Here is a 12,886-nt window from a genome sequence, read left to right on the forward strand (position 1 = left end):
AATAGTGGCTACAATATTATTTCCCTCATAAATTCTTGTGCAAATTAAATAAATTAATATATCAAGGTGCTTAAAATAGCATCTAGCACATAATAAGCACTCAGCAATGTTACATATTATCCATGATATTGAAAATAAAATATAATATAAAATTTGATAATGATATTTGGACATTTTTGGAAAAATGAAAATCAACCATGATCTGCCATCAATGTTTAAAGTGACAGAAATAAAATAATGATATTATTGGAATTATTTTGCTTTTCTAACACTTAACAGTGATTTTATGTCTTTCATTCCTTGCTTGGACAAGAAAATCAGTTAATTTTTCAGCCTAGCCGTTTCCTTCTCTCCTTAAATAAATATATTCGATGAAATTAAGTTATGAAAAAGGAAGTAAAATTCCAGCTGAGACTGGTATTGAACTTAATTCTCTAAACAAACAAGCAAACAAAACTAAAGAAATACATAAGGGTAATAACTTTCTCTCTAAGTAAATATTGAAACTTTCTGCTCTGGTTAAAATATAATTATATTCAGGAAGTAAAAACTGTACTGCCTTTCAATACACAGTATGTTTTTTTAAACATCTTTATTGGAGTATAATTGCTTTACAATGGTGTGTCAGTTTCTGCTGTATAACACAGTGAATCAGCTATACATATATACATATATCCCCATATCTCCTCCCTCTTGCGTCTCCCTCCCACCCTCCCCATCCCACCCCTCTAGGTGGTCACAAAGCACCGAGCTGATCTCCCCGTGCTATGTGGCTGCTTCCCACTAGCTATCGATTTTATATTTCAATACACAGTATTTTGATAGTATTATTTTATCTCCGAAACACATAAGTGCACTGTCCAACTCTCCAGAACGAAAAATGGAAATACATACTGCGAGCAGAAATCTTGGTATAAAAGGTCAAACTGATAGACCATTTATTCAGTACTGAAAGCAAGTGAGCTGTAATAGCCTCCAGTCTTGGGAGTGTGAGCACGAAAGGAAAATGCAGCGGAACCAGAGGAAATGAGGTCATGCAAGAGGGCAAAGGACAAAGATTAACAGTCACCCTTACCGGGTAGCAGCAGGAGGGACTCTCAGACACTTACAGTTCCATCAGTTTGGTTTTGTTTTCTTTCATCATGTACTCGTTCTGGATAAACACAGCGATCATTCTGAGACAACATGAAAAACAAAAGAATATAAATGAATATATTGTGTCCATTGTACAAAACATCTTATAATTCACCAAAGCAACAGTTGTTCCTTCTTTGTGAAAGTACTGAAAATATACTAAACTATTAATAAAATTCATTTTTCTTTAGCTTAAGTTCTCAGTTTTTTATCTAGAATATACAGAATCAAGAGTGAAGGATTTAACATGATAAACCACATCATTTGAATGCAACTCCAGTTTATTACTGCACACTATGAAAAAATAACAAAGCTTAATGCTAAAATATAGATACTCCAGTGAAATAAAAGAAAAATGCATTTTATATGTATGAAAAACAATATTTACCTAATAAAATCCTGGAATGGAATAGGTGCAAAAACAGTAAAATAGGCCACTGAAGAGAATAAGTTTTGAATACAGAAAGTATACTGAATATAGAAATATTCAGCATATATAGAGATTTTCTTGAAAGATTAGCATATAAAGCTGTATGCTTATATGTATGTGAACTGCATCACTGATTTACAGTTTTTGATAATGACTAGGAAAAAAAATCACATTTCCCCACATTTCCTAAATTCTTCTCACGTCTTTCTACTCCATCGTTTACACGTTTTAGATAATACAAACCCCATGGCATTGTTTTAAATGAGAGAAATAAAAAGGTAATAGCAAAAACTTAATCTCACTAAGTATCTCTAAAACACATTTTAGCAGTTTTCTGACAATGTGAAGAGAATTTCTGCCTCATACGAAGCATGTATCACGATTACCCACTAATTTAATGCTAAACTAATTTAGTAGCTATGTTTTCACATCAGAGCAACTTTGCACAGTATCATGTAGGTATTACATTTTCCTTCTAAGCTTCACTCAATGAGTTCTTTAAAATAAATAATGAAATATTATTTTAAAGGTAAACAATGGGTACAAATATTTGTTAAAACAAATAAGGCAATTAAAAATAACGGTTCCTAACAGATTGAAGTATTAGTAGAGTGCAGTTGGTCACAAGAGAAGAGGGAAGAAGCTATTGGTACTCAAAGGAAGGTAAATGTGAGCAAGAGTGAGCTGGTACAGGAAGGAGTGCGAGTAAAGTCTTGCCATGTGTCCTCGTCTGAGCACAGAGGAAGGTGAACTTTGGTCTCTCCTGGGCACTAGAGGCTCAGAAAGCGGATGGCTGTGAATTTTCATCTGAAGCCAGACACGAAGCCACAGAACAAGGACAGAAGAAAGTCAAAGTGACTATTGCCTCGAATTCATTGTGCTTGCAATTATGCAACTCTTGAAAACATGAGACTGCTTGATATTTTTTAAAACTCTGTATTTTACAATGCTTTTTCCCCCCAATTTTTATCATGGCTATTTTCAACACACAGAAAAATAGAATGATAAAATGAACGCCCCTGTTAACTCTATTTGATAATTGTTAACATTTTACCATATTTGCTTCATCCTTTCTGGCTTGGTTGATTTCATCTAGAATCAGAACAGCCTTATTTGTCAGTTTTTCCTTCCCTGTGTATTTAATAAATGGTAATTGCTCACTTATCACACAATTATTGACTAATATCTTTATCATGCAAGTTTTACGATTCAAGGAGCTGTAAGTACTACTTTAAAAGCTTCGGGATTCTTAGAGAGATTTTCCAACAAAGATGTTAGTATAACATAACTGCAATCTCCATCTAAAGTAGTATTGGCCTCTCTTTGAACGTTTTATGAACTGGAGCTTTTTATTTTCTTCTCTGAAAATGTTCATTCATAGAAAAAGTTAAGCATGCCTTCCATGATTGGATCTTTCATGGATTGCTATATCTCAACACACTATCATTTGCTCATTTATCTCAACTGTATGCACTTAGCTAGGCCTGTTAGCCTCCTTTAATTTTTTCACAAGCTTTTCCTCTTTCTTGGAAAGATATTATTCAAATAGTCTCCTATCAATAGACATTTGTGTTGTTTTCATTATTTTTCTATTACAGATAGGGCTACAATTATTAATCTTGCTCATATGTAATTTTATTCTCATGCAGGTATATCCTTGGAATTGATTTCCAAAAATGCATTGACTGGGTCCAAAGTTAAATGTACTATAATTTGTAAGATATTGACAAAATTCCCTCCCTGCAGTTGTACCGTTTGCCTGTTTCCTCAACCCTTGCCAACAGAAAGAGAAATGTTATCTAAAATTAATGCTAGTTTTAATTTGCATTTTTTATTTGCATTTACCTTTTCATGAGGGGAGGTTGGCAAGAGCCTTGGTCCAATGATGTCAATAACACCATGGTACTGGGAGGTGAAATGACTACTCACAAATTCTCTCCACAATAGACCAACACTAGAATGCTCTCCAAGAGCATCCTCTGGTATCAGAAGAGCTGTGTGTTTTACTGTCATTATATTTAGTATTTATACTTATTGTTTATTAAGTGATTTATGAATTTTGTTAGATGTTATTTAATATTACTTAATAAATAAGATAGATTTTCAAATCATTTAGAAGCTTTTTCGTTGAGGTGGTTTTGAGTTGACAGCCATATAACAGGTACTCTTCAGTATTCCCTCATGGATCTTTTCATTTTCAGAGTGATTCACCAAGTAAAGTTTTTCATAACCTCACCTTCCATCTGAAAGCACTGTTAGCCCATCTTTGAATGCTTTATTGCCAAAGACTCCTTGCTTCTCATCCTAAAGTTTCTCATGCATGAAAAATCAAGCATGTTCTTTATGCTCAAGTCAGTCATCTTTCACATATTTCAATTCACTATCATTTGCCCCAATTTTTATTTCTAACATAAGCACTTTTCTAGGCTGTGAGACTCACATTTTCTTCACAAGTTTTTTTCTCTTTCATAGATGATATTTTCACTGCATATTGTGGGAAAATGATGGTGATTATGCATAATATTTTAAAGAATGCAATCCAATTCAGAGTACAGCCGATTATCTATTTGGATGATGAATTTTTAGGAAAACTGGTGTTGTCATTATAACAAATAATAACTTCATGTAAATTCAACTAGTAAAGGATATCTTTATTATCTCAATAATATCGACTAAAATTTCATTATTTTAAATTAAGTTTTTAACACCTTATTTGATTTTAAAATTGTCTAGAATATATTCGCTGCATGATAAATTACCCCACAACTTAGCAGCTTAAAAATTCATTTTATTTTACTCATGCTTTTGTGTACTAGGTATTTGAAGGTCCTAGCTGGGCAGTTCTGCTTCAGGTGTCTCATATAGCTGTAATCAGATGTCATCTCGGACAGCAGTGATCTGAAGGTTTGGCTCAGCTAGATGTTCAAGAATGGGTCATTCTGATGCTGGCAATCAATGCTGGCTGTCTGCTGGAAGCTCAGCTGGGCTGTTGACCAGATCATCTGTACATGGCTTATTCAACATGGCAGTAGGGGGAGATACTGTTTCAACCATCTTTGGAAAGGACCATCTGCCACGTTAAGCTCCTATCGGTATGTATTTAATATTATCACATTAAACCAACACATTAGAAAGACAAAGACATGTATATATATATATATATATATATATACATATCTTGATTTACACCTTCCTTAGGGCTGAGGAACATGGGTACACTGCTTTGCTGCATCTCCTGACTGCTGCAGTGATTAGTCAGTTCACTTCTAACTTGATCATGATTTTTTCCCACGTATCTGATGACTTGAACTACTGTTGTATCTTTCTATCCCTTCCTGAAGTTTGAACCTAACAGGCAAATACATGTAACTGTCAACATAAATGCAAATGATTAGTTTTCCTATAAAATAATGGCATAGTTATCAATATTGCAAAGCATAGAAAGGATTTATATTTAATTCAGATAAGTCATTGCATCTAGAGGAGTTTTGGGATAAGAGTGGATGGTGCAAAATATTATCCAGTCTCTTCTGTAATGTATATTGTTTTTGGAAATTCTGGGTTATAAGAACACATTTTAGTTTAGCTACTGTCTCTCCTTGTATGTACTTTCAAAAATTTTCAGTATAACATGGAATATTTACAGTTATAATAGTAATAACTGTGTATAATATTTTTTTCTTTAACACATACAATTTCACTTTTTAAATACAAGGTATAATTTAAATTATATCTTACCTTATTTTCATTTTGCTTGCTTTTTAAATAAACATATTATGTATTTTGTTTTAAATTAATATTTCCATGTATTAGAAATATAATGACCAAATATTTCAATAAAATAATTGGTATTATACTTTAAATTTAATTCTGTAAAAATATTACACATATATTTTGCAGATGATTTCTATCAAAATAACTGCAAGTAGAATGATATTATTTTTCCACTTTTATCATTTCAACCTTAGCAGTCATGGCTCCTTGAGTACATTTCTTCCCTCTAATCGGCAAAACTTCCAGAATCAGGAGAGAGTCAGACTAATGACAATAATGAGACTCATGTCTGGAAAGCACTGATAATGCCCCACGTGCATTAATGACATCCGTGTAACTGAACACTGTGAGACTTAAATGGATCTTGGAACCATAAAACTGTAGCAAGCAATTTCCCATTTTTCTGCCATGTGGAATGGTGCTTCTTAGCAGTGTTTACCTCCTCTGAGCTTCTGAATTCAATATGCATGGAAAAGCAGATTATATTTAATAGGGTCACTTTATTAGTTTAAGAGCTAAAATGTTATCCTAACTGAATACTGATTTGTTCTCAAATATATAAATATAAATAACTTCCTCTAGAGGGGTCATTTTGATCAATATTGAGTCTGACATGGGCTCTTTTCATAGAGGTAATGGAATAATGGTGAAAGGTGCTATAAGCCCAGAATTTTAACTGAGTTAATAGTGGCTAGTTCTCCAGAACCCAGAGGAAAACAGAAAATGACCTAGAAAGGCAGGGCAAAGTAAAGTTTAATTCCACAAATGGTAGTAATTTAGTAAATAGTTTGTAGCATTATTTAGGATGTGTCCAAATACATTTTAGCTTTTAAACATGAATGTCCAACAGATTTTTTACGTTCTTTGTATACCTTTCCAAATGAGTTATTTTGGTAATACCATCTCCTCATCTATAACCCACTGCATATTTTAGACCAAATATTAAGAGTAATTCTTAATTAGAGAAAAGGGCTGGTGTTGACATTGCACTGTCCAGGTCCTCCATCATCTAATAATAACAGTGGACATTTATAGAGTGCTTATTAGGTGCCATATTTGATCCACAGTTCAACGCATTTTACATTGCTTTTTTTTTTTTTTTTAATTTTATTTAATTAATTAATTTAGTTAGTTAGTTAGTTATGGCTGTGTTGGATCCTCTCTTCTGTGCGAGGGCTTCCTCTAGCTGTGGCAAGCGGGGGCCACTCTTCATCGCGGTGTGCGGGCCTCTCACCATCACGGCCTCTCTCGTTGCGGAGCACAGGCTCCAGACGCGCAGGCTCAGCAATTGTGGCTCACGGGCCCAGTTGCTCCGCGGCATGTGGGATCTTCCCAGACCAGGGCTCGAACCCGTGTCCCCTGCATTGGCAGGCAGACTCTCAACCACTGCGCCACCAGGGAAGCCCCCAACGCATTTTATATACATTCTTATCCACCCAAATTTTAAAACAGATTAGGCAATTGTGATATTTGACAAGGTACACAGCTGTCGATTTTTGCCATGCAAATTCAGACTGAAATCCAAGTCTGAACTATTGCTTCACACTATCCCTCTAGTTTCTTTATTAATTCCCAAGTCCCAGAATTATATTTCCCACAACTAGACAATTAACCATCTGCCCTTCTCTTTCTAATTGAATTTCTGAAGAGTCTACCCCTGCCATTATCTTCAAATTTCACCCAAAGCCTTTGGACCCCTTATCTTCAGTTCTAGTGCAGGTCTTTCACCCTTGGTCTGCTCTTATAGTCATGCATCCAAATCGTACCATCACTTCGCTAACTGGCCATTGTCTCAAAGTAAACACACTTCAGATGAAATACATTTTCTAATTTCTGCAGTACTATTTTTTCTATTCATTAATATTTTTTAATCAACACCACACAGTTTCAAAAATCTCTGTATTATTTCTAAATAGCTTAAGGTGGAAAGAGACTTGGAGAATAATCCTGGTTTTATTGCATGACTCTAGCCATGATTGAGTTTATAACACCTACCAGGCAAAGTTCATGCTCTCATGGAGCTTAGTATACTATAATTGGAGAAATAGATTTTAAACATGTATATATACACATATCTGTATAATTAAAACATAATACTTGCTATATATGAAAATCTCACAATTCTGTTATATAGCACAACAAGCGGACTTTAAAATGAAAATAGTGCAACAAGGGAAGATATTAAGAGGATTTAATATTTAGTATGGGGAGGTATCATATAACATATCTCAAGGCAGTAACATCTAAACTGCAACTTGAGTGATGACTACAAATTCAGTGAATTCAGTAGGTGGTCAGTGTGTGTTTGTGTGTGTGTGTCTTTAGTTGGATAAGTTGGAAAGAGAGCTGAGGAATGACTCCCTGGTATTTTCCTTGCACAATTCATTTCATGAATGGTGGTGCCTTTCACTCAGCCCTGGAGAGGATACAATTTTAGAGTAAAATTGTGATATCAGGCAACAATAATTTTTTCCTAAAATGAAAGTTTTTTCACATATATTCTACTGTTAAAATTCTTCTCCAGGCTATCATCTTGTGTCTAGATGACTTAACATAGCCAACTCACTTTTAATTTTAATTTTTCCTCATCTGCCACTTTCATATCCCTAAACATACAATTTGATATGATTTGACCTACAGAACCTATATAGATTTCTGTTATTTTAGGGAAAGAATATATATTTTCTTTCAATTGTTCAATGTTCTTGAACAATTAATCCTGAATGAACTGTGTCCTCAGAATCTTAGATCTTCTCCTCTAAGTCACATGGCTGAAATAACACTGATATTTTTTACTTCTTAATATATACTAAACTTATCCCTTTACACCAGGAACTGACCCAGGCTTTTAATGTTGTGGAACGGCTCTTTCTTCCGCTCACTTGCCTCTTCTTTCCTTAGGGAAGACATATTCATTCCTGAGGTTTCAGGTTATATATCTTTGAGGCATTTTGATTCATTCTGCCCAATCTCAATTATACTCCCTTATTATACCTTGAGTTTTCTTTGATAGCAATCATTACTGTAATTTATAATTATGCATTTATTTGTATATTTGTGTTTAAAGTCTATTTTCTCCAACTAGAGTATAACTGAGCACCATGAGAAAAGAATCTCTGTCTACCTGTTGTGTTACCAGTGTCCAGCACATACCAGGGACTCAATAATAGTTGAAGAAGCTTGAGATAGGCATATTTTATGTTTCCTTCATGCATAACATGTGCTTCTTCATATTTCTGTGGGTTTGATTATATGAATCTTTTTGTCAGAAATATCCTCTCTTGTCCTTTTGCCCATTCTATCCATTCTTTAAAATTCAAAACTAGATTAGAGGCTTCATAATATCTAACACAGATGTCTCAAGCATAGTTTCTTTCGACCAATTTCTATGGCGCTTGCAGTCCATATCATACAATTAAATAATTATCCATATGTTGTTCTCTAATTGTTTCCTTGCCAAGACTATGAACACGTGGTTGATGTCCTATGTATTCTACATACTTTTGCACGTCTCTCAATACCTGCAGAACTACTTTGGATAAATGGTGCTTTATAATAATTTTTATTTTAATTAAAAAAAATTTACTTTACTTGCCTTGATGTTTAAGTTATGAATAAAGAGAACTGAGCAAGCCCCATGATTGTATCAATTCAACACTCTATGAGAAAATTTACGTACTCAACAGAGTGAGAGAAGTGTAATGAGGGACAAATTACAAATGAAATCAACAAGGGTGGTGAAATATACCCCACGACCAGCCTGAGGGGTAAGGAGAAGAAACAGTTGCCAACATCTGGAGTGAGAGCTTTAGCTCTTGCTTCAGCAGTGGGAGAGGGCCCCCTGATGGGAGCTATCATCTCCAGGAGAATAATGGAGACATTGTCAACCCTTGGCCCAGCAAGCAATACACCAACGGAGTGAAGACACCATTCTCACTCCCCATTTCCCCCCAATTTCCAGATAGTCTTTCTCATTGGCTGAACTCAAACTGAGTAAAATGTCCATCATGGTCAACCACCCAGGGAATGGAGCAAAGCGGAGATGATCTGAAGGCACAGGGAAGATATCCAGGACATGGACAGCTAAGTTTGGTACCAGTCTCCTTGCTATAACACAGAGGCCCCAATATACATCGTCTCAAGCAAGACAGAACTCTGTTTCTCTCCTGTATAACTCTCTGAAAGTAAACGGGCCAGCACTGGTAGTGCCCCTCTACCTTTCTAATCACAAAGCTTCTACCTCTGGGTCCAAAGTGGTTGCTCCAGGTCCTGCCACCACTCTTTATCCCAAGCAGTGGGAATGAGAAAAGGACAAGGAAGCACATTGCCTTGAAGAGCTCGATGTGAAAGAGGCACCTATCACTTCTTACATTCCATTGTCCCATACAAAGTCATCTGCTGCAAGTACAGCCCAGCTAAGTCTTGGGGATTTTACTATTTACAGAAGAAGAAAAAACTAATGCTGGTGGGAAACTATCTGGGGTGATCCAGGCAGAAATGTCGGGTACAAAGGCACTAAGACAGAAAGAAGCTTGTTGGAACACATTTATGTGTGAAGAGAATAATGATTCACAGCATCTGTAAATAGGCATACACATAATCCTTTACTGAAGTTTACACATCCTATCATATATTGTGCACAATAATTTTCCTAAAGTGCCTTGTTTTGAACAGTCAATTTTGGTACATGGCTGATAAAATGTGTGTACTAAACATATATTTCGAGTTTATTGCTGCAATCAAATAAAACCCAGAGCAAATTTAATGGATATTTTTCTAATGACGCGCATAATTGTCTTTGCACTACATGCTAATAATGTAGATATAAGTGAAATGCCATTTCCAAATAATACTAATTACAGTCATTTAGGTGGAAAACCAAATCACATATTAAATTCTCTGATGTCTCTAATAGGCATTTTCATTAAGAGTCTTTAATTCTCCTCAGCATCCTTGTGAGGCAAAGCAGACACTGACACCAACAGTGGGATTTTACTTTTGAGAGGTAGGTTTATTTAACATTTTACTCTGAGTTTCTGCATGTTCATTTCATATTAGTGTTCTCCAGGATCTGTCATATCTCTAAAGGATCATTATATCGTCCTGCCCTCTTATCAGAGTGAAGAGTAAATTTATAGTGGAGAAAGGGTGCAGATTTCGAAAGAGGCAATAAATGGGTAGAACTTCAGTCCTCAAATCCTGCTCTCTTACATTTCACCCTCCTTCATTCTTCATACTTAGTGGATGTCTGCCTCAGGCACAGGATAATCGCAGGACCCTTTCTTAAAACTGTCTGCACTGCTTGTGCTTGGCTTGAAATGTCAAATGGTTGACTAAATCACTCCCTAATTAGAGATAAAATCCACACTATGCAAATTTCTCAAAAAGTTAATAAATTATAAAATAGCTTCATTTATTATGTAATTGACAAAATCAGATGCCTCTTGCCAAGGGAAGAGAATTAGGAAGCAGTAAATCACTGTGCTTGAAGGGAGGGGGATTTTGCCTTTGAGGAATAAAGGGCACAAGAGGAGACCTAAATAAAAATCATCTATTTTATAATGAGTTCCTAAACTCATTATTTTTTTAAAAAAGGTTCTGTTTGTCCTTATATGGATACAGGTGCCTGGTTGTGCACACACAAAATCATTTTTTAAATATTTCTTGGCCATATAAAATTTTAAATGCTGTGTTTGAAATATTCTTTTCCAAATCTTTGAAATTCTGATTATATTGTGTCAAGTTGATTTAATTAACAAGTAAGTGCCAGGCACTATGCATTTATGTGTTTTATCACGTATCTCTTGTATGTGGTCATTGATTTTGCTCATGACTGCAATTGCTATATTTCAGTTTTCTAGGTAATCATAACTGGTTATTCTACGTTAGTATTTATGTAAACATGTTAGGAAAATATGGTTGACTGCTGAGCCACATTGTATACTGTGTTTGCATTTGCCATCTTGAACAACTTTTGTATTGTCCCCGGGAATAATAACTACCTCATTTTGCTTTTCATTTCCTGCGTTCCTTTCAGTATTTCATTCATCCAAACACCTGACAGAGTTACAAGAATCTAATTTGAGAAAATCAAATTCTCCATCACTTCTGGTTTTGAAATCACTTTCTTCCTCGTGCTTTGCTCTAGACTTATTGCACCTTCTGTCATCCTGGAGTTTCCTCTCTCTATCAAAGAGGGATGCCCTTTGTAGGTGGTACCCCTTTTGTCCTGAATCTTGTCTTTCTTCTTCTGAGATAACAATCTTTTGAATAAAAACATCCTCTTCTGTTAGGATGAGAAAGGCTACATGTGAAGTAATTATTTTTAAAATTTATATTTGAAGCTGCCATTATTCTACCCTTCCTCCAACAAATGAAAACACACTTCATTTCATAAATGGGCTGGAGATTTTACAGTGCTAAGGATAATTTCCCGATATGCCCAACTGTTCCCCAAGCTTCCAAAAAACATGTCAATATGTTCTATGGGATGTAAACACCTGTATAACTTATTAAGACTAGAAGTCCCAAATAACTTATATGTATTATGTGTAGTTAGGTTGTATTAGAAATATAAGTTGATAAATCATAGTAGAAAATCCTTTGGAATCTCAATTATATGTCCCAACTCTTTATTGTTGAAGAAAGGAAGCATCATAATGTAACAGAGTAAAAACAATATATATATTGATGTAGAACATAGTTCTAATAGCCAATATTTAATAGACAACTCTTAGGATGAGAACTTCTTTATGAGTTTAATAGGTAAGATATACATTTTAAGCCAACTTGGACTGAATTGCACTCAGCTTTTGAGGAATATTTACCATAGAAGTTGGAAATTTTTTGAAAAATGAAAGTACCAAATTTATGTAGAATTTTAAACTTGCTGGAACTGACATCTCCAAATTCTACCAAGATCTTCAGGTTTCCAAATCCAAAGGAAGTCAAATATATGCAATTGTATCTTATGAATGCAAATGAAAAATGCCATTTGCTAATAAATCACTATCCATTAATGTGATAGATTTAGCATGTATTCATAATTCAAATTTGAGAAAACAGCCTCAGGCAGCTTTCTTTCTCTTTTCCTGATAGAACTCAGTATTTTTACTCAGTATTTCTATCCTGATTTTAGAATATCTCATACAATTTGTTTATGTATCTATACATATCTTATATATCCATGTAAGATAGAGGAAATACGTTCTATTTCTGTATGAGGCACTGGTGTCTGGCACAATATCTAGACCAGAGTAGTTACTTAGGAAAATTCAGTTGAGAGACTATGTCCATGAGATTCTATGTTTCAGGAACACAAAGCAATAGACTCCTCAGCTCACTGAAATTTCCTTTCATTAATCTGTAAGGGGATCTGTGTGATGTCTCCTGCTTAGATGTGTACATCACCAGTATTTCTTTATGTTTTCCTAGACACTGTCTGATCCTCCCAGAATCAGATTTTTAAAATTTCTGGTCACAATGGGGAACTCACGGAATACAGTCCCCTCACATTTAAATCTTCAACCTCTGAGGGGTATAAAGGAC

General features: G+C 34.9%; 2 long non-coding RNA genes across 3 annotated transcripts in view; one reads left to right on the forward strand and one right to left on the reverse strand.

The window, feature by feature from the left end:
- LOC137776767 (uncharacterized) overlaps nt 1-12,886 on the forward strand; it is a 98,765-nt gene that overhangs the window by 35,157 nt on the left and 50,722 nt on the right. For both annotated transcript variants that reach the window (XR_011076315.1, XR_011076314.1), the window contains exon 3: nt 4,381-4,656. This is a non-coding gene — a long non-coding RNA (uncharacterized lncRNA). The remainder of the gene's footprint in view (nt 1-4,380; nt 4,657-12,886) is intronic.
- The window catches only part of LOC137776768 (uncharacterized), a 551,097-nt gene continuing 539,292 nt past the window's right edge, over nt 1,082-12,886 (reverse strand). The window contains exon 3 of the long non-coding RNA XR_011076316.1: nt 1,082-1,175. This is a non-coding gene — a long non-coding RNA (uncharacterized lncRNA). The remainder of the gene's footprint in view (nt 1,176-12,886) is intronic.

The sequence above is a fragment of the Eschrichtius robustus genome, chromosome 14 (genome assembly GCF_028021215.1).
Source record: "Eschrichtius robustus isolate mEscRob2 chromosome 14, mEscRob2.pri, whole genome shotgun sequence".
Classification (NCBI taxonomy): Eukaryota; Metazoa; Chordata; class Mammalia; order Artiodactyla; family Eschrichtiidae; genus Eschrichtius; species Eschrichtius robustus.